The sequence below is a fragment of the Diorhabda carinulata genome, chromosome X (genome assembly GCF_026250575.1).
Source record: "Diorhabda carinulata isolate Delta chromosome X, icDioCari1.1, whole genome shotgun sequence".
In the NCBI taxonomy this organism is placed as follows: Eukaryota; Metazoa; Arthropoda; class Insecta; order Coleoptera; family Chrysomelidae; genus Diorhabda; species Diorhabda carinulata.
In genome coordinates, this window is record NC_079472.1 from 41386578 (window position 1) to 41408401 (window position 21824).

Sequence of the window (21824 nt, forward strand, 5' to 3'; positions counted from 1 at the left end):
TTTTATACCGGAAATTAGTATAAATTAACGAGAATGAAGCAGGTAATCAGTTATTTTACCTAGGCCAAAAATTTCTATATATAAACAATTCAGTGCACCTAATACTCTGAAGAACCAAGCAATTCCATCAAATTTCTCAATAGTTTTTGTTTTTTCTGGGTAAGGTGATGGAAATTGTATATACCGTTATACTTCTTAAGACATTCAATTCATTAATACCACAAAAGTCGCCAAGAACAATATAGAAACTCCCTGGCATTATAAATCTTGTCAATAAGTCAATAAGATTCTTTATAAAGTCGAAAAAAAAACAGAAGGAGTACAAAACTAATACATAGGAATATTTATTATGATAACAACTCTATTTGTTTAGATTCGTAACCTATGTTCTATTTCTTGGAAAATGTGCTGAACAGTAGATTTTCGTAATCGGAATTGATTATACAATACATCATAGGACCATATTGTTCAATTTTATCAAATCGTTTTTATGGCATTTGCTTATTTCTTTTTCTTCACTTAAAATCTTCAAAAGCATATTATATTATAACGATTATTAATAATAATAATTAATAGATGAATTAGTCAAGTAAAAGTATTTTTATTAAGAAGCTATTATATATAATTTTTTTAATTAAGATTTTACTAAATTATTCAACTGGCAGTAGTGACTACCTCATAACTTATTTTGCAAATTATTTGGATTATTCAAGGGTTTCATTGATTAGAAGGGGAAAAACTGATATTTTGGTCATTCCGTGAAACACACTTAAGGGGTTCTTTATTAGGATGTGAAACTAGGCCTAAGGAAGGAATTTACTCAAAGACATCAAAATACTGGTTGTTGTGATTATAAATAAGCTTACGATACAATACAAATTGACTTTAAACAGAAATGAGATCAAGTATTATCTGAAGGAAGGTTAACAGAAAGTTATCAAGGAAAAAGAGGGCTGAAACCCTTATCTATTTCACTTTTTAACTTCACATTGGGGGTAATTACAAGGAAATCGAAAATACAGGTACAAGGTTTTATCTATCACCTGAAGCATCAAGTTTTAGCATATACAGAAGATATTGTATTACTAGCGAGAGCACCGAGAAGTCTTTAATAGATTGGAAAAGGAATAAAAAATATTTGACTTCATGAAGAATGGCGAGAAGACTAAATACATGGAAATGCAACGAGAAAGAAAGAATCGGGTGGAAAACAGATCTTTTTAAACGGAAAACAAGAAATATTATTTTGGAAAAGTAAGTAAGTAAGTACTCCAAAAAATACTGAGATATGTGGAAATGAACAAAGTCTTGAAGAAGAAGAGAAAATGCTGAGCTGTAAGAAATATTTTATCCAAATAGTCAGATCCTGAAGAGTAAAGTGGGTAGAATGAATGCAAACAGAATTGCCAATAGATCACAATTGGAAGGAGAGGGAATTAGAAGAAAGAGAGGCCTGAAGTGCACGGTGACAACATCAACAGTAATTATGTGCAGACACTTAAGAGATTTGTCAAAACAACTACAGTTTTTTGTACTTAGCAGAAGACTCCATGTTACAAATAGATATTGGACAGTACTTATTGATTAATAGAAACTATTGACATTGTTCAATATTTCTGCATAACTTAAATTCATATTCAGATCGTTCCACCCAATATTGGTGCGCTGTCGAAATGCTATCTGAATCTTCCATATTTGCAAAGCTCTTTGAAGTTTATAGATGGAAAAAATATTTGAATAACGATTCCACATCAACATAAGTATCAAGAGAGTTGAAAGAATAATTTCCCTCAAATTTTTTGATAAATAATTATTGAAAATATTGTGTCACAGTTCATTTATTCCAAAATCAATATATCCACTCCTAACTTTCACTATTTAGAAAAATATAATATGGAAAGTTTTGAAGAATATACTACCTCTCAGGAGGACTCGAATAGTTATTCGATTCTTTTCGTGTATATAAAATGGAATATTCTCATAAACATGGAAATAACAAATACATACAGAAACTCAGTGAAGCTAGATAGGGAAAATTCAATTTCTTTTTACCCTTAGCGAATATATTAGTGAATGTTCGTATATAACTATATTTCTTATAACGTAGAAAAGTCACCACTGTCCGTTGAAAATATTAAATACCTTCGAATTATCTTTATTTCTTTCTTTAAACTTTTTTTCTTGTATATAGGGTGTTCCGGGACTTGATTCAAAAAATTGGGGAGTGAGTAGATTACGTGAGAATAATGCTGTGGGCACATTTCACTTCCATACACTACCGAACTCTACGGAGGATATTTCTTAAACTTTATTCTATCGATCATTTCGTTCCTGGTGTTTAACAGTATCACATATAAGAAGATCTTAAGATATCCACTAAAAAATAAATCCCTTATATTTAATTCAGGGGTACGTAGTGGCCATACAAAAAGTACGTAAGAAATAACTTCTGACAAACTCCGAAAGTGTGTAGAAGTGCAAGGTGTCCACCTCGAACATTTATTATATTTTCTTTTTGTTTTTATTTGATAAGTAGGCTACTCAACTATTAATTATTAATACCTTCTGTGAGTATTTTTATTGAATAATTACAGTGTATGATCATTTTCTTCAGAATGTTTCTCTAATGCGAACGGTTTCCTTGGATCTTAAAAAAGTACCTTTTTGTTAAAAAATATTTTGAATAAAAAATTCAGATTGTACAGGTTGTTGTTGTAAAAGTTACGGATTGTTAATCATTGGGCATGATGCGCTCCTTGCCTTCAGATAGTACTGTATAATTATTACACACCACATTGACATACGAAATCATCTATTGAAAATTCGTAATGTTCGAATGTATAATTTGGTAAGTATACTTAAATATAAGTTCTGATTTCGCAATTATGAAGGCCTATAACTCAGAAACGATGGATCCCTCAAGAAATTTTTTTATGTCAATCACGACACTACATGTAATCCCAGTCATGTGAGCTATGAGAAATAAAGAAGAATAAGAATAAAATGACTGACAAGACCATTCATGTCACTTATATAAAAGTCTAACACTATTGTTTTTTTTTTGTAGATTACCTAATTTTTCAGATTTTGGAACAAAACTACGAAAATAGGACGATCAGTATTCAACGCCTCATGCTTTTGAAACAATGACATTAGTGGGTCTGAAATCGACGTCGGCTTTATATTTTTAAATAATAGGGCACGCCGTAACATAAATTTTGCAATTTGGTGCATGTCTCTTTCACTCATAATAGCGTTGACATAAATTTTTGAGAGTATATTATTTTTACTATGCTATAAATATTGTAATGTACCAAAATGTGCAAGACCACTAATACTGCACCAAATAAGGTATTTTCAAGTAGGTATCCCCAGGGAAGAAAAATTACGAAAAAAATAGTGTGATGCAATGGAAAAGCAAAATGAAAACTGTTTGATCAAGTACAAGATATCGGTTTTGTTGTCAATATCATTTCGAAGTAAATAGGTACTTCCATTTTCTGACTATATCATAATCAAAATATAAAACTTGGGGTAATGTGACGTATTCTTGTAACAATATGTAGTAGATTCAAGGTGTTATTCGTGATATGATCCTTTTGTTTTCTTTTTTGCATTAGCGTGGCGTCTAGACGGAATCTAACCTGCATATTGTTAAAGAGAAAAAGGGGTACCACCGGTTTTTCAGAAATGGCAATCTAATAATTTTTGGAATACGCAAATTTGTATCACAAAATTGAAAGGATCGGTGCACATAGAATCTTCTTGTTTTTGTCCCATGAATAGGTCAATCTATCGATTTGTCTGTTCATTGGTATCGCGGATTTTAACTGTCATAAAATCGTTATTTGTGGTAAAATAACTAGCCATTGTAAAGGAATCTATTTAAGAGGAGTTGTCTGAAGAACCACGAAAAAACTCTTGCTCCATTTTTGTCAACAAATCAAGTCTTTATAATCGAAATAGCACTATAGCCATTGAAATTTTGTCCAACAGGTCGGCCACCTTCATACCCATCACTGATGACGTAGTACCTATTTGGAACAGATCTTGGGCGGTATAAAATAAATCCAAACTTTCAAACCTTCTAAGTTTGTTAATGCTAATCCTATCGTCTAAATAAACACCATTATTCTTGTAAAATTGAGTTCTATTTATTTTCGTCCAAGAAAAATATATATTTTATATATATTCTTATATCGAGATTTTCCTTGTTCTGATTAACTACAAGAGATTTTTTTGGATATTTTTACTTTTCTATCAATGCCTACATATATATACATATATATACTTTTCTTAATACTGATTCAAAAGTTTTTTTGAAATACCTAACATCATATAAAAGGCCTTATGAGAAGATTTCAATATCACACCAATTCTTAATAATTTCTATTTAAATATTAGCTCTTTTTCTTCTTTACTTTTCTACCTGAACATTTAAAATTTGATTAATACATTACTATTTTCTAGATTTCGCTCATTTGAAGAAAGAAGGACTTGTCTTAGAGAGTAAATTGCTATCTACCTTCCTGCGTACTGCGAAAGCCACTGGAATATCAGTAAATGTAAAACAGTTCGACGACGCGACGTCGGGACGTCAGTCTTTAGGAAGGACTAAAGCCGTAATATCAAGTGATATTATAGTACAGGTTTCATGATCAATATGGTCAATAGAATAATCTGAATTATGAACGTATCATTTTTAAATGAAATATTTTTTTCTTGTAAATAAGATTATGTGATCCGTAATTATTATAGAAAAAATAAACAAGGAAGATGAAAAAAATTCACGTAACATTTCTGTGGAAGATAAATTTATTGTTGAAAAATCTTGGACATTTATGAAATTCTAATTTTATTAACAGCACAAAAACAACAGGTTTTCTTACACCGTTTCACGTGTCTTCTATATTCGGAGTACATAGTCTCTCTAATTGAAAACCAACAGTATCAACATTTCAACCGTGACGTTCATGGTACACGGTATTAAGATTCCACTGTTTCAGTCTTGAACTCAATACTTCAGCTTCTTCTTTGTGTAAATCCAAATTTCTCATGGGCTCCTTCAGCTCCAATTGGTTAATCAAATGTGGTGCTTGACGACTGACAGGCTCTATAAATTCTATTTTCTTTATAGTTTACCGTATGATTCGATTTCCTCGAAAAGCTTTTGATATTGGTCATGCAATAAAATAAACGCTTATGTGATTGGTTACGAATATCCAGGCTGAAATAAAACTGTAGATTTATACATACTACAGATATAAGAAACGTATCTGAAAAAATCCGAGATCTTCGCAGCGTTTAACTATTGTTTAGGGTTGGTTTAACAGAGCTATCTGTCTTAACTTGATACTTGCAGGACAGCAATTATAAAAATACTGCCACAAATTCATCTACTATTTTGTTATTGTTGCCTCTTCAATGCGATAGTATTTCAATTTAATAAATCAGAGCATGAAATCGACAAATTAATTTGGAACCATATTTCTCAACATTTGCTTTATGTATATTTCTCAGTTAAATCTCTCACTAAGAACACAATTCACGTTGATTAGTTCAAACGTACTTCGCTTATGTGTGAATTCAGATGTATGTATTAGAAGCAATAAAAACCCCACATACAATATTTTCTCTAAACGTTGAAAGTAATTTAAAATATAAACCCATAGTTTTCAGATAAACTGAGAATCGTGTATACACACGCCTAGAACGGATTGAAAATAAAGGGAACTGGTAAGAAACATCACATCAAAAGCTTAAATAAATACATTTTCGAAAGTATAGAATCCTGCACTTTAGAGTGATTGACTCTGAGCTCGGCATATCTCACTTTTCCACTTGCGACTGGCATTTAGAGAATCTCTTGGGTGTTCAACTGCCGTTACGGGAAAATAGAAATGTCTACATTCTTATTTGATGTTTGCCGTTGCTTTCCCGCCATTTCTACATGCCTGGGTTGGGTTGTTTGTGTGCACTTTTTCATTTCTTCGGTTTTCTTTTCTTGTCATGAGCCTAGTTTACAATAGGGAACAAATGGATGACTTCACAATTGTTTACAGAAGTGAAAATCGTGAATTATCTTCAACAGCGTTACATTATTACAAAAAATACTTACATGGTTAGATAAGTATTGATTTATTCGGTGAAATATCAGTATAGGGAATACGAACGTAGTCATACAAATAAAATTGAAAATGAATGATTAAAAGGTCTCACTAATTTCTAGTAAATGATAAGATCCTAACTCGATGGAAGTGTTATGTTGATATATACTTCAGTCGACGTGATTTTCCATGAGTTACAAATGATCTAGATATGATATCAAGAGAAAAACAAAATACGAGAGCTATTAAGTCGGGAAATGAATTTTTTATTTAACAGCAAGTGGAAGGCAAAAACTTATCTAGATTTGAACAATCCACTAAAATTTTACTTTTTTATATAGTCACCAAACAAATTGAGCACTTATCACAGCGGTGGATAAGATTTCATATTAGTCCACCAAATCTGCGATCTCAGCTACAAGTGACGTAGATCACATCATTTTTCTGGGTCTTGTTCATAGTATCTGTATCAAAATACGTTGGGTTTTCCGCTTTCTTCTTGGAATCTTTGTTCCTTCAAAATAAAAACAGTTTTTTTAATCGGAAAGATTTGTGAAAAAACTCAAAGGTTTGAAGACATTTATTCTATCCTGTACGTCATCATGTTATATTTAAACTCTTACCCCACTTTTTGTATACCTATATTATGTGAAAATCGCCAATTTTCATCATTTATCAACTCATTGTATACTTCGAAGAGGTGTCAAAGAAATTGTAAGGTTATTGTAACTTTCTAAATGATTAAATATTGGTGGTGAAACATTTAGGGATGAAATAGCCAGCCAAATACCAGAATAGCATATCCGGCATTGTTTGCTTTTTGAGTTTCGCAAAAGTAGTAACGCTTAAAAATATTTGCGATCTTCATGCGAGAGAATAACACCTTCGTAAATGCTAAGACGGTTCTCTAAATTCAGATTAGGTTGTTATGATTCCTCTGACTTCTCCCACAAATCTTGATCAATGATATGAGAGAATTTGCAGCAGAGTGGAAAACCAAGCAGAGCAGGTGTTTCGTTACACCGTAATCTGTCTGAAGAGAACAGAGTCAAACAATCCATCACGTGCAACGTATTATATAAAAAATGAGTCTCCTATGATAATCTAGAATGTATGAGTCAGTCGCTTTCCACAAATGAATCCCCACGAAGTACGACGAAGCCAAGTTCTTCCTAACCAAAAAGTCCCTTTTCAGTTTTTGGTGAAGTATATGCTCAATTATTTCTTTTTATAGACAAAAGCTTTTTCAAACTGTTGAAATAGACGCGAAATTGCAGACCTAATTTTTTTGGTGACAAAATATTTTAACATATAAATGATGCGCCTAACGTCATTCTGAGATATTCTACTTAAAAACACATATATGCACGCATGTTGTTGATAACGAAGGATTGAAATTAACAATTATCCTCTCCAATTAAATTTGACAAAGAATTATTACTCTCTAGTCGTTCTCTGTATTCTAATTTTGGCATGAACAACGACAAAATAATTTTTTTAGCAACTATCGTTGAAAAGAGAATATTATTCAGCTTGATCAATTTTTTTGAAATAAGGTTATATCTTCTTATTTCATTTATTTCAAGTTATTTTCTAATTGTAGTTGAATAATTTGAAAAGTTGTATGTGTATCCTTCTATATTTCTCCATTCCTCTGAGACGATTTCTTCCGACAAATGTTTGGGTTTCCTGTTTGATCTGATGTGCTTTGCAAAACTGTATAGTTTCCAAAATCATTTATTCCTATATTGCAGCTATAGTAGTGTGACCAGATTTTGTTCGATATCTTTTACATCAAATTTCATTATTAATTTCTCATTAATCACCATAATTTATTTTTACTTTCTCTTCTTACTTAGGTCCATTTTAACCGTAATTATAAAATGGTACTATTAATCATAGCAATCACCCAAATGAATCCTTACTATTTTTCACTATAGTAACTTCGGTCTTTGAAGGGAATGAATTCGTCATGAAGTTCAAGGAACGAAATTAAGAATCAAATGAAGTTACAAGAATATTTCCGTAAAAATAATTTTCGATTGAATTTGTGAAAAAATTAAAATACATATGTGTTCTCAGGATTGGAAGTATATTTGATATCAGTACCATACTTTTCAAAATTGACTGTCCAATATTGCATATTCAACACGTGGATCCTTTTTTGCCGACATTAAATGGGACAATAAATAGTAGCAATTTTTTGATATTGTCTTAAAGATTTAAAATAACTAGAAATATCTAACAATAAAACCCAGACGATCATAAGAACAAGAATCAAGGCACGAGGAAACGAAATAAGAGAAAAAACCGCAAACTCAAGAAAACTATTTAACGCGATGGAAACGTCTTTTCTAGTGAACATTGGAATACCCAAGGACATAAGAGTGGAAATAAATACAAGAATAGTTACATCACTTTCGGTTATGAAACAAGGACCCGATCAAAAGACACAAAAAAAATAGGAATAGAATAGAAAACAGATTAACAACGAAACATTCAGGAAAAGTTCAAATACAAAACTTTCAGAGTAATATAGAGAAAAAGTATCAATTTAACTGAAAAAAATCAGCTGAACCTATTTTTCCATCAAATTGAATTTTTCATTTCCAATATATAATAATGAAAATTAAAAAAAAAACATCCTTCGAAAAAACTTTTTAATGTAAGTCTTCATGTTGTTCGTTGAAAATCAGTTTATTTATCGGTTTATTTTTTTAATTGAAATCTTTGTAAGTAGCTCGGTAAATCTCAAATGTTATAGATTGTTTCCTCGTTAGTAAATTTTTTCCATATTTTGGTAATGAAAGCATATCTAATAACTGCTGAGGATCATTATGGTTATTTTCCTAGTTACGAGCAAGTACACTTTACCAAGAATGACTTGGAACCATTAAAATGAAAGAACCGTCTCAATAGTACACCAGCTGCCCTGGTGTGATCTAGTAGAAACAAGAAAATATATAGCGGAAAACATGTTTCAAAAGTATTCAAGGGATGTAAAGACCTGTGTACTGGCAATAATAAACACTATGGAAGATGAGATTGAAGTAATGAGAATAATATGAGGATGAAAGAATGGCTTATAGGAAGGGAATCACGTGAAGTGACATCACTTTTGTTTAAAAATTAACCCTCATAGACGCGATGGAATTAAAAATTTAGAGAACTGTTAAAGTTCACTCAAAATAAAATACTCAAACGTTAATTATAATCAGAGTTGCGATACAAATAAGAGTTAAATTTGAAGATACATATAATTTTTCTACTGGGTAATAGTTACTACAGATGTTCACTTCCACAATTTGAAATTTTATTCCAGAAAAGTATGGTGCCATTTGTGAAGTGTCGAAATCATCGAACATTTTCCAACGTTTATTTTCGAAAATATATAATTATAAGAAGTAAACAAAATAAATATTTGGAAGGACACCGTTAAAACCGAGTTGATAATATTCGTAGTTGTCACTTGATACCATAGTCGCTACCCCCATAAGCATTGCTTTCATTACAATAATTCCATTGAACAGAATAGTACGAAGTGAGAGCATCTGTTAAATCACGTGGAATTTTTGGTACCACTACTGCTAAGCTGGCATCACATGTTCGTCAGTGTCAAAAATATTCGTTTTCCAAGTCAAAAATATTTTTTCAGACGTTCTCCACAAGTGAATAGAGAGTAGGAGCTTAGGAAGTCAATGAAACAACCACAATTGCTGTTGGGAACATATTTTCAAAAAACTTCCTCCACACAGGGGCAATGATTACTTTAATTAGAAAAGACACAATCGCAGAATACTCATGGCTGTCGTGGTCGAAAAATAATGATCCAGTTTTAAGGAGTGCAACTAAGATAACAGTATTTTGCAAAACAACGAATCTTTTGAAAAGTTATTAAGCAATCCACAATCTATTTTATTTATTGGATATTTGCGACATAATGCATTTCAAATGAATACTCACCTTATGAGGCCTTATTCTAGCAAAGAATATATATTTGAATAAATTTACAAGAGTTTAATCACCTTTCCAATAAAGCAAGTAGATTTCCTGAAATTTTATTGGGATTTTAACTGCTATCAAACGGTAGATACAGTTACCGTAAATGGAATTATTTATGAACCAGTTGCCTCACACAATTGGCTAATGGAAACTTTGAACTCCATTCCTCAAATAAGCTATAATTTTTACTCCATAAACCATTTATAAACTTCATATTAATTTGAAATACGAAAACGACATATCAAATATCATTTTGTTGTGTTTAGATTTATTCCAATTGAATTAATTTGCCCAGACAGGTATAAGTCGGTCGAAGGTGAAGCGATTTATACGAAGTAGAAGAGGCTGAAGAGTTTATTTATTTTGCACAACCACTCTACATTACCAAATCTAAGTCCAACCTATCACAAAATTCACTATACTGATATTTTTGTCACGAGTTTATTCACTCTATCGTTCCCTATGCTTATTTATAGCACACTTAAATAACAAAATAATATACACTAATATCTCTCAAATAATGTTTACTTTGCTCATGAAAGAAAAATCTGATTTGAAATCAAACATTTGTTAAAAATGAAACGTGAAAAAATTCGATCAAAAGCGTATGGAAAATGCTGTGAATGTAGATTTATAAAGTAATCCTTCAGAGTTAACCATCTTTCTTGTAACACAGTATCAGCATTGTTCTTGTACGAATTAATCCGCACCTGATCAAGCTATGCTGAAACCCGATCAAAACGATTAAACTTTATTTCCTTTCCACTTAAAAGAGACGAAGATGGAGACATAAGTAATCTCATAAAGCTTCCAAATAATTTCTAGATAATCCAGGGACAAGTGGAGTTTTCCCAGTTAATGTTTCCAACAACCACCTGATCGCCATCTGGTGGGATTATGATAAAGTGAAATGGGTTATTATGAATAAAGGAACGAGATATTTTGGCACTTACAAATTGTAACAAAACTCAATATCAAAAACTTTTCAATTTAATATAGACATATATTATGAATTTCAGAAACTGGGCTTGGAAAAAGTTATTTGAAAGAAGAATATATTGAAGGTGATTTCAAATCGAAAGTTTGGGCATATGACAGCTATAATATTTAGAACTCAGTTACTTGTTTCCGCATATATTTTGGAACAATGGAAGAAAAAGTACTTATGGACTTCTTATGTGTTTGGGCATTGTTTTCTAACAATAAAAAAATAGTGGCAAATACTTGGTTTCAAGAGATTATGATACTCATACTCTGAAACGTAATTAATGGAAATTCTTTAAAACTTTTGGCAATTTTTTGAAACCTAAACAAAAGTCTCAACTCTCTTAATACAACAAGTACTGATTACTGGTGGAAAAGCTACTTCCAGAATTTTCTGTTCTTCTCTTATTAGTAACTTGAAAAATATTGAATTTGATTGATGCAGGTTCTCCTCTCACATATTTCTCCAATTACAGAAAAATTAGTTCCTACCCATCATATTAATATTTGAAAAATCTTTACAGTAAGGTGTCTATTTGTTGTAAATACTATATACTAAAGGTATATCAGTGGTACCTCAATGTACCATCTTATGAATTCTCAATGTAAGTTAATGGTATGAGAGTATATCATCTTATAAAGACAAGAAATGATACCGGATACTTACAACAAAACCTAAAAAGCTTTTTGGAAGCGACAGCTTCTAACAGAAACTTAGATTATTGATAATACTATTAATTGTATTATATTTGATGAAAAGAAATAAAAACACTTCTTATTTGAAAGAGGTACAGTGTTCTCCATTTTTTGACAGAATTTTAGTTTTATTTCCATAGAAAAAGCAAATCATTGAAGATATAGACTGATATATAAGAGGTTCTTACATTCTCTACAGCCTAAAAGATATTCGTCTTAGTTCTCCACTTTCGATTTCAGTCAAACTGAATACCTGGATATGAGTGCCTGCTGTGTCGGTGTCTTCAGAAATTATATTTTCTCGTATCACACAGTCTTCTTCAAATCAACAGTTTTCGTTTTCAATTTTCTTAAAATATTCATTTAATTGACAGTATTTCATAAGAAGCTATGTGGGAATGGGTATGTTGCTCTAGATTGGGTTGTTGTATTTACTAGACCTCTCACGATCGTGGATAAGCTTTGTTTTTCATTTGTCCATAAACAGAAAGGTTCTGGTCCGGTGAAGGGAGTCTAGGTCTTCTTTTCCGCTTCTTCGTTCCACTTGACATCTCTGGCTGGCACCGAGATTAAAAAAAACTTTATTTTTCTTTGCCTAGTTCGTCATGTGTTCCTATACATTTCATGAATACCCTCGACTTCGGAATTGACCTACATATACTCGTACCTGTCCTCGTTCAATTTACGGGTTTGGAAGCATCTAAACATCTAACGCTGTGGTATGATTTCTGACTTAGTGAATAATTTTTATTGTCGCTGAAGAATACAGAAAAGTCGTTTCTCCTTTCTGTAAATCGTCTATTGGGAAAACTAGATGAGAAGTTTTTGCCCCGCAGGCCTTCCGTTTTCTTTTTTTGTCCCTCAACAATACTGAAGAATTAATAAATTTTTCTAAAAATCTTGTATTAGCATGTCAATCTACTATTCAGGATTAAGGCTTAAAAGAACTTCTAATGCTGCTGTAGTCTCTATAACGAAGACGCTTTGATCAGATGACGCTTTGTAAACTGTTGCTAGAGTTTTACCTTACATAATAACTCCATGTTATTATTGGCATACCATAATGTTTGCTATTTTTTAACAGATCATGATATGAGATACTTTAAATCAGGAACATATCAAAATGGAAACGTTGACAAAATTTGACCCTCGTATTTGAGGATAATAAGCATCCTTTCCAGTTAGTGGCACGTTTTCTTACAGTGGAACAAAAGCGAACTGATGGTATAGGACTTTGTTTGATGATGATTGAGCTCAGCAAAAAGGATGTTTTGCATCGAAATGTCACAATGGATGAAACTTAATGAAGAATAAAAATTTTGTAAAGCTTTCCTCTACTAATTTACAACATCTTGTCAGCAATTGATGAAAAAGAGAGTCAAATTCAACAACTTCAACTTCAAATGGCTATCGCAACTACCGTAATCTCCAAATATGGTTTCTACCGATTCCTGGCGATAGATTGGTTTGAGAAACGTTCTATTCTTTGTTTATTGATAAATAGATTATTTGTTTTCATTAATAAGATGAATCTTAACTTTGGATTTTAGTCCAATATCTATAATTTTCATGATTTGTACCTTCTATATTTCCTTCTAAGCTATTCGCAATCTGAATATTCAGATAACTCCCATATGAGATTTCAATAGAAAAAACAGATTGGAGGTGATGGTGGATTATGCAAAGGTTATTGCTAAGAACGGCAAATACCTAGAATAACCAGTAGTGCCCAGAGCGAGGCTTAATGGATAACAAGCACTAATGTTAGAAAACTGTTGAGAATGTTTAAAATGGGATAAGAACAGAAATAAACAAATTAGGCTATTATAATTTATCATTTTGCATGGAATGAGCCTTAATATTTATTAAGTTTGCTTGATATTATGAACTCAAAAATCACGGGAAATTCGATATAATTTGAGTTAAGCTTCAACTATTCCCTATACTTGCTCGTAAGAAAAATGAGCATGCGAATTATATATCTCCTGACAATGTGTTGAATAATAACCCAAAGGTAAAATAAAACCGAAGAGTTGATACGCTAGCGACTTTGGTATTACTGTAAACATCCAATGGACTGAGACCCGGTTACCAATAAACGATAAATCCATCGTAAATAACCCATATAAGTGTACCTATATAGACTATATAGCTTGGTAGGCTGATGCCGTAACATATTTCATGGAATATAAGTAATAAATATTAGAGTCGCCTTCACGTGTGTAATGCGCTCGTTTTATACGGTTCCTGGGGGACAGCAAGGAGTAGCAGGGTGTGTAAGAACTAGCGGGTATTACATTTATGTTTATTACTGTCAAGTTAAGGCCACATCGCGCTCGGGTGTGACATACATCAAACTAGGAGATACGGTTAATAATTACGTAATATAGAAAAATCACAGAAATCACCACTGTGATAATATCTTGAACAAATATTAGGTTTCTAAATCAGAAATTCATATATATATATATATATATATATATATATATATATATATATATATATATATATATATATATATATATATATATATATATGTGAAGTGAACAGTCTTCGCCAGCTATATTATGAGCGATTTCTTACAAGGAACGTGGGCCTAACTTTAATGTAAACAATGAAACAATATATATTGCCCAAAATGATCAATACATTAATAATAACACTGATTTAAATAGCCTTAGTGTAATTAACTAACCTCACTTAACGTATAAATTTTAACTTCACCTATAACGACCTAACCCGTAAAATTTATTGTGATTTATATTCTAATTAATAAATATTCAGCTACATTCATAACGACCTAGCCTATTGAAATTTAATGTTATCCATAAATTAACCAATCAATATTGATATCATTCACTACAACTTATCCTTATCTAACCTCTGAAAATTCAAAGTCATTTATAATCTAAAAATTGATAAAAATGCCTATAGTAACCAGAATCACTATTTCTATCAATATCAATTTGAGTATTGAATTTTGAAACCTATGTATTTTAAAATTTTATATAAGAATATGATTTAAAATCACAGGAAATCTTAATTAATTATTGTAAGTAGAAATTTTATTTTTATTCATATTTCTTATATTGTATTTAATCATAATTTCAGCCCCAGACGATGAAAGCTCGGAAAATATATTAAGTTAGATAAAAATTGACGGTTTTGCATAAAACTTCGACCTATGTAGAAATTCCCTCTCATGAAATTCTTAATTAGTATAAACGGTTTTTGCTCATTCCTATTTCTCCGAATTCTTACCTAGTGATTTACAATTGTTTCCAAAACTAGGTAGCAGCGCAATGCTTTTGTGACAGCGAGAAAATGAAAGAACTTGACATAGTGGATGAGATCGTAATTTAAAGATTCATTCAAGAAGGAGTCTTCTGTCAACCGCTATGTCAAATGCAGTTGCTGACTATATGGGAACGTAAAATGCTCTGATGTGGAAAACACATTTTTGCCCGTACGCCCGTTTTTCCAAATCATAACTCACTCAATGAGTAGCCCTCGCTTACATTCATAAATATTTTGTTCAGCACTAATAAACAAATTCCTCATTTTTCACCTTTCTCCATATATCTTCTACTGGACATAACAAAAACTTCCATCTTATGATAATTTGTTACCAGTTTAGTGTACTTACTCCTATGATTGGAATGGCATACTTCTTGCATTGTTCTAAACTGGTTTTCAAAAATACTGATTAGCTTCATCCATGTGTGTTACTCACGAGTTGTGTATATAACCTATGTTGTATTTCATTTAGAATACATACATTTTCTTTTAGTAACGTCTAAAATATACCAACCTCCTCTATCGCTGTAATGCTCCATATGAACCTTCCTTTGTTTGAAATAATCTTCTAGATCAGCTACTCCGGGACAGGTATTTGCTCCTAAATAGCTTCAAATGGCTCAAGCCTTGTAGAATTCAATGAAGATGTCATATGATGAAACATTTATGAATTACATGCCACAAGATCTATAAATTGAGGTGGATCGTCTAACAATGGAGTACTTAAATATGCAAGACACGTGTTGACAGATAATGTCTATTGTTTTAATAATCGCTTGCATATTCAACTGACGTCATCTGGTACATACCTTTCAGTTGTGGTTGTGAAATTCCACAGAAATTCGTTGCACTGTTGTTAAAATTAACAACAACAACCGAAAAACAACTTTAATGAAAAGGCTATACTGATTGTTTAACAGTAGCGAGAAGCACTGTATTAACGGAAAATTTCACAAGAACTGGTGTCGATTGTTTCATTTTTCCAATGCCTCTTACGATAAAGCAAATTCTGTTCTGCTATTTTATCATGCTATCAAGCTATGAACCTACAAGTTTGTTTTGATTTGTATCGCTAAATAAATATCATTTCCAACATTTTTATCCAATTTCTAAATTTCAAATTTTCACTTTGTTCATCATCATTCTAGTTTCTATATAAAGGGTGAGTCTTGAGGAAGTTTACATACTTTTGCCCCTCTTCTTCATCCATTCACAGGGGAATTTGTGAAGTTGACCATAAACTTTAATTTTTTATTGTGCTCATTTGATTAATTAAATGTTTTCATGTTGCAGTACTACAATCAAGTATTAGCTTAACTTATAAATTCCAGGACCGTTTTGGAAAAAAAAGTTTAGGTATTTGTATTGAATATTGCATTCTATATAATATTTTTTTAAAGCAAGTAGTGAGAGATAAAATAGAATAATCATAATGAAATATAACATAATAAGGTATTGATGAGAACAAATTTTACATATACAGTTGTGATATACATAATAATCAAATCTCGGGACCGTATGTAGAACTCTAAAGGATTTCTCTGCGGTATATATGTTTTTGCTCTCCATTAGTCACCCTGTATATTCTGTATGTAATATAACCCCACAAAATAAGTAAGGGCTGAGAATTTAATACCCCAATACGAAAGAAAGAAAAAAGAGGACATGAAATTCAATTTGCTACTGTTTTATGTACATTTCCTTTGCAGTAAGTGGATGTTATTGTGAACAACCAGAATTCGCTTATATTAAACCTGTTTTCTTTGGATTGGAGAAAATAGCAAGGAGTAGAAGTATTACATTTCCTGGAAATACAGATTACTAGTGAAAGTGAACAAACAACTGAAGATGCGTCGGAAAATTATCTTCTTTGGTAGACCAATAAAAGAGAGTATAGTGTTTTGTAATGGAGTCGTTTGAAAATAATAATTTCAACATGTGGATAAAACTAAAATTTTTAATTATAGTGTTACCGTATGTCACTATTCTTTTTCCATTACCTAATAATTTATTTTTCTATACCATGTGAGCAAATCCAAAATAGGCTCCTTTCGAACTAATACAATTGTGCCTACACTTAATTTTTAATACACTTGTTGTAAGCTCCGGCTAGAGAAGCGTTGAGTACCTTAAATAAATTACTTTTTAGAGCTTCAATAGACTCATAGTGTATATTTTTAAGTACTGAAAAAAGAAAAAGTCATGGGCCGCGATTGCGGTGACTGAATGATGACTCTCGTTTCTGGTTTGTTCAAAGAATCTGTCACTCTAATGCTGGAATTTTAAAGTGCATTCTTGTCACCTCAAAATGACAAGGTAGTCTTTCTTATTAAAGGTTTGATCACACCAAAGTAATCAGAAAAAACTATGAGGATCACGTTGATTTTTGATCGCTTTACCGTGATTCTTTTGGTTTTAGCTTATTTTTAAAGCGCCAGTCACAATTTGGCTGTTGGAGTCACAAACCCACGTCTTGTCTCATAAAATTACAAGTTTGATGAATATGGTTTCCTCAACTATGTTTTAAACATCTCTACTTTACGTTGTTTTTTCAAAAGATTCAAGCCTAGTGGGAATCGAGAAAAAAATAACCTAAATATTATATTGTCGAATGCCGAAAAACAATTATTTCATCAGCGTTCTTTGACGTTTCCGATGATAACAAAGGTGGATAGGCGACTCGCATTACACAAGTTTACGACGACTTCACGTCCTTTACTGAACACTCTGTGCCACTCATATATTTGCATTCGCGATTAAGTAAACTTTTTAAAACACTTACTAAAGCATTTTCAACTATTATGTAGCCTTAGTTTCATAGGAAACAATAAATTTTGAACAAACTTGTTGCTCAACATTTTTGTCATAGTAAATATCGCAAGACAAACTCTTATTACAATCTTGATAAAACTGTTGACAAACACATTCTAGCTCATCATCAAACTAAAAAAAAAGTGTTACCAATTTGAAAAACAAATGTTATCGAATCGATAAATTTTAGTACGGTCCTTCATGTCGTTTGTTACTGAACTTTTCTATTTCATTATGTGCTGTAAGCTACAATTTTTGTTTCAATTAGAGGAGGCCTAACATCTGGGATCATATTATGATATTCATCCACTATAGCAACATATTTTTATTTATGAGGCGCTCCCAGTAATAAGTCTAAGGAATAGAGAATATTAGCAAAGTTAGAGGTTTGAATCAATTGATATCCCTACTCACTCTTTCTACGAAATAACCTTCCTCTAAAACTCGGGCAGAGGTGATATTTTGTTTACTTTTTGGGCTATAACTGCTCCATTAAAAGATAGAAAGCTTCAATGTTTCTTCATGGTCAGAATATTTATTTTATAAATTGGTGATGAATTTTGAAGGGTAGTTTTGTGTATGAGTTAGAGAAAATGTGGATTTTTTAGTAAGAGGTATAATTTACTTACTGGTCTTTTCACTAAAATCTGAGAAAAAGTCAAAAGTGATGGGTTATTAAAATTTGAACTTTTGTTGGCAAATAGTAAACATATTTATCGCTCCGTACCATCAGTTAATCTCTTTATCCTCTGTTTATTCTAAACCACCTCACATTGACTCACACATTTTCATAGTAGAATTTTTAGAAATTATCTTCCTCAATAACTGAGTCCAACACGAATAATATTCAATCATAGCAGAACGAATAGGATTCGATGTATAAATTTTATGGATCTGCTGACAGTGACTGGAGATGGAAATGCTATATGTACATGCTAAAGGAGGATAATGCTGAAATTATGTTGACTTACATACACTTTCCGTTTAATCCCTAGTAATCAACGTCAGATAGAAACAATGTATTTGACGTCTATTATAACCTTTTAGTATGCATTACAGTCAGTCCATATATTTTGAAACATGAATAGTAAATTGTTTCCGTCGTTGATCATTGTTTCTCAATAGGTAGCATAACAAATTTTTTCTATGAAATTTATTGTCTGTGATTTAACAAAATATAAATTTCTTAATGCGCCCGATTGTTCATTGATAACATACATATACAAACTCATCCTATGAAAATTTAAAAACTTTTAAGCTCGGAGTAACATTTATAATTTTAATAGGAGTAGTTGTTAGCCTAGAATGTTAAAGGGAGATACAAATAATTTTATTCAGACTAAATAAATAAAATATGAATCTTTCAATTATTTCATAACTTCCAAATACAAAAAAAATTATTTTATCCGTAATACTGTTAAATAATAATTTTTTGTAAATAAATCAAGAATAGGAGGTACAATGTACGGATATGGCAAACCCATAAAAAGTATCTACGTATAAGGTTTTCCACTTCAAATTCCATAAAACTCTCACTAGACTACTGAGTACAAAAAACTGTGATTATGTTAATAAAAGGAAAATTACTGTAAAATCGGCAATGTAATTTTATAGCATATTTATATTTTATCAACAGATGTAGCCAAACCTCGTCCAATATCGTAAAACAAGAGAAAAATAATAAAACTGATAACCTATACAAAACACTATAACATTTTATGTTATAATATAATGTCACACAAACATGATTCCAACAAATATGAACGTATAAAGTGAAAAAAATCTGAGAGGATATAATACACCTGGGGTTGTATATATTTCAGCAAACAAAGCCCATAAAATATTTTTAATGATACGGTAATGGTTTTGTTTCTAACAGTCATCGAATGAAATAAAATTTATTGTTAGTTATTAATAAAGTTATTTTTCTGCAATTTTATAATTTTCTTTGTTGAACTATCCATCATTTAGAAAAATATTTTTTTGAAAAAAGGATGTAATTTCCGATAAAAACAACTTTTTTGTTTTGTAATATAGATTTTAAAGTTCATTGGAATAAAATGTGATAAAACAAATATAAAGGATAGTTTTGTTTTCATTCCCTTTTTCAATCATAAATTTGTATAAATTGAATTGCAATTGTATAAATGAAATAATGTCTAACTCATCCCGATGTATTAGAATCACACTATAGTAAAGGCCATAAAAGCCCGAAAGAAAATGTCCGACAGTGACTTTTTCCTACGTGATTGATATTTATTGAGAATAATTAAATGACACTGTATCTTTTGCAACGTAAACATGGTTTTTGAAATATAAACTGGTATACTGAGGTATGCTAAAAAGAGAGATGATTGTCATCCTTAAAATTTTTGACGATCTATAGAATAAGGATACTCCACAACCTATGTTTTCCTACATATACTTGGAATGATATAATGCTTACGAGGGCTGCTACTAAGTATTAAGATATGCCATCACTGATGCGAATATATCAAATGTGACATATCCCATGAAAAGGTTTGACATTTACGTGCATACAACGGGTTGTCATACTAGTGCTATTTAAGTTTTTCACAGATACTTGAAAAATTCATTTTGTACAAAAAATGTGATTAAAACAGCTACGACTTTTGGTAATCAAGCACCATTTCGAACCATCATTTTTCGCTGGTTTTCCGAATTCAATCGTGGTCGCATTTCGCTGCAGGATGAATTTCGTGAAGGTCGTCCAAAATCTTTTGATATGCCATGAAACTAATATTGCAAGATCGTCATGTGACATACCGTGAGATACTTGGCATAGTTGGGCATTAGTTCCTTCCGCATACATTCAATATTGTATGAACATTTGGCTGTTAAGAAGAATTGTTCGCTTTGGTTAACGCATAATTTGGCAATCGCTCAACAAAAACTCGTGTCGATTGGTGAAAAGAAATACTGAAAAAATTAAATCGCGGTGCTTAAAATGCGTTTAAAAGATCGCGAAGAATCATTGATATATGCATATGAAACCAAAACAACAATCTACTGTATGGGTTTGTCAAGGAGAACCCAACCCAACAAGAATATTTCGTGCACGAAGAACTTTGAAGCAAATGGTAGCCTGTTTTTTAAGTATAACTTGATAAATCGTCGCCGTCCTATCAGATCCAACGTAGAACGGTCATCAGTTCAAATAAAATTGTCGAAACAATAAATTGATGGGTCTTCCGCCATATAAACCTTGTTTGGCGCCCATTAAAATCTTACTTTCTCAGATCAAAAATAAATTGTGAAGTCAACGTTTTTCTATATATGAAGTAGTGGTTGATGCGTTCAACTCAAATGTTTTGGAGGTATCTCAATCGGAATGGACAAATGCGTCCACTATTGGTGAGTCTTTAGGTTTTAGTTTATCTTCAGCATCTGAAGACGATAACTCGGTTATCGTAATGCGCGTCAGATAGTGTAAATGTGAGTGTTGGTGTAGTGGTTCTGGAAACAGTGTGTTCAGGATGAATATCACCAGCGGTTCCAGAAATTTCAACTTACTTATGCATTTAGGCCAGTAGCAATACAATATTAGTCTTATCCACCTATCAGGGTATGTTTGCACCCCGTCATGTGATTTTGATATCAGGGTGGATTATCGTAACTGGCTATTGAATATGATACATACGATCCTGAAATACTTCCACGAATATTGTGGACGTATGAGGCTACGTTCTATAGTAATAGTAGGGTAAATCGGCCTTGGATACATGAGAACCAACATCATGATCGTTCGTCTGTAAATATGTGATCCTTAGTCTAGACCGAAAAATAATTGGGTAATTTTTTAATCAGAAAGTTGAAGGAGAAAGATATTTAGACTTTTCAGAAAACGAATTGCCTCTTCCTTCAGACATACCATCTGCCATTCATTCATATTCTTAGAACTTGATG

The 21824-nt window shown here is 31.6% G+C and overlaps 1 protein-coding gene and 1 long non-coding RNA gene across 2 annotated transcripts in view; one reads left to right on the forward strand and one right to left on the reverse strand.

Moving 5' to 3' along the window:
* Positions 1-21824, reverse strand: part of LOC130901965 (protein couch potato) — an 885499-nt gene that overhangs the window by 473859 nt on the left and 389816 nt on the right. The gene's annotated exons all lie outside the window — the stretch shown is intronic.
* Positions 14738-17285, forward strand: LOC130901968 (uncharacterized). The gene is made up of 3 exons (XR_009060341.1): positions 14738-14841; positions 16380-16442; positions 16796-17285. It is a non-coding gene; the product is annotated as an uncharacterized LOC130901968 (long non-coding RNA).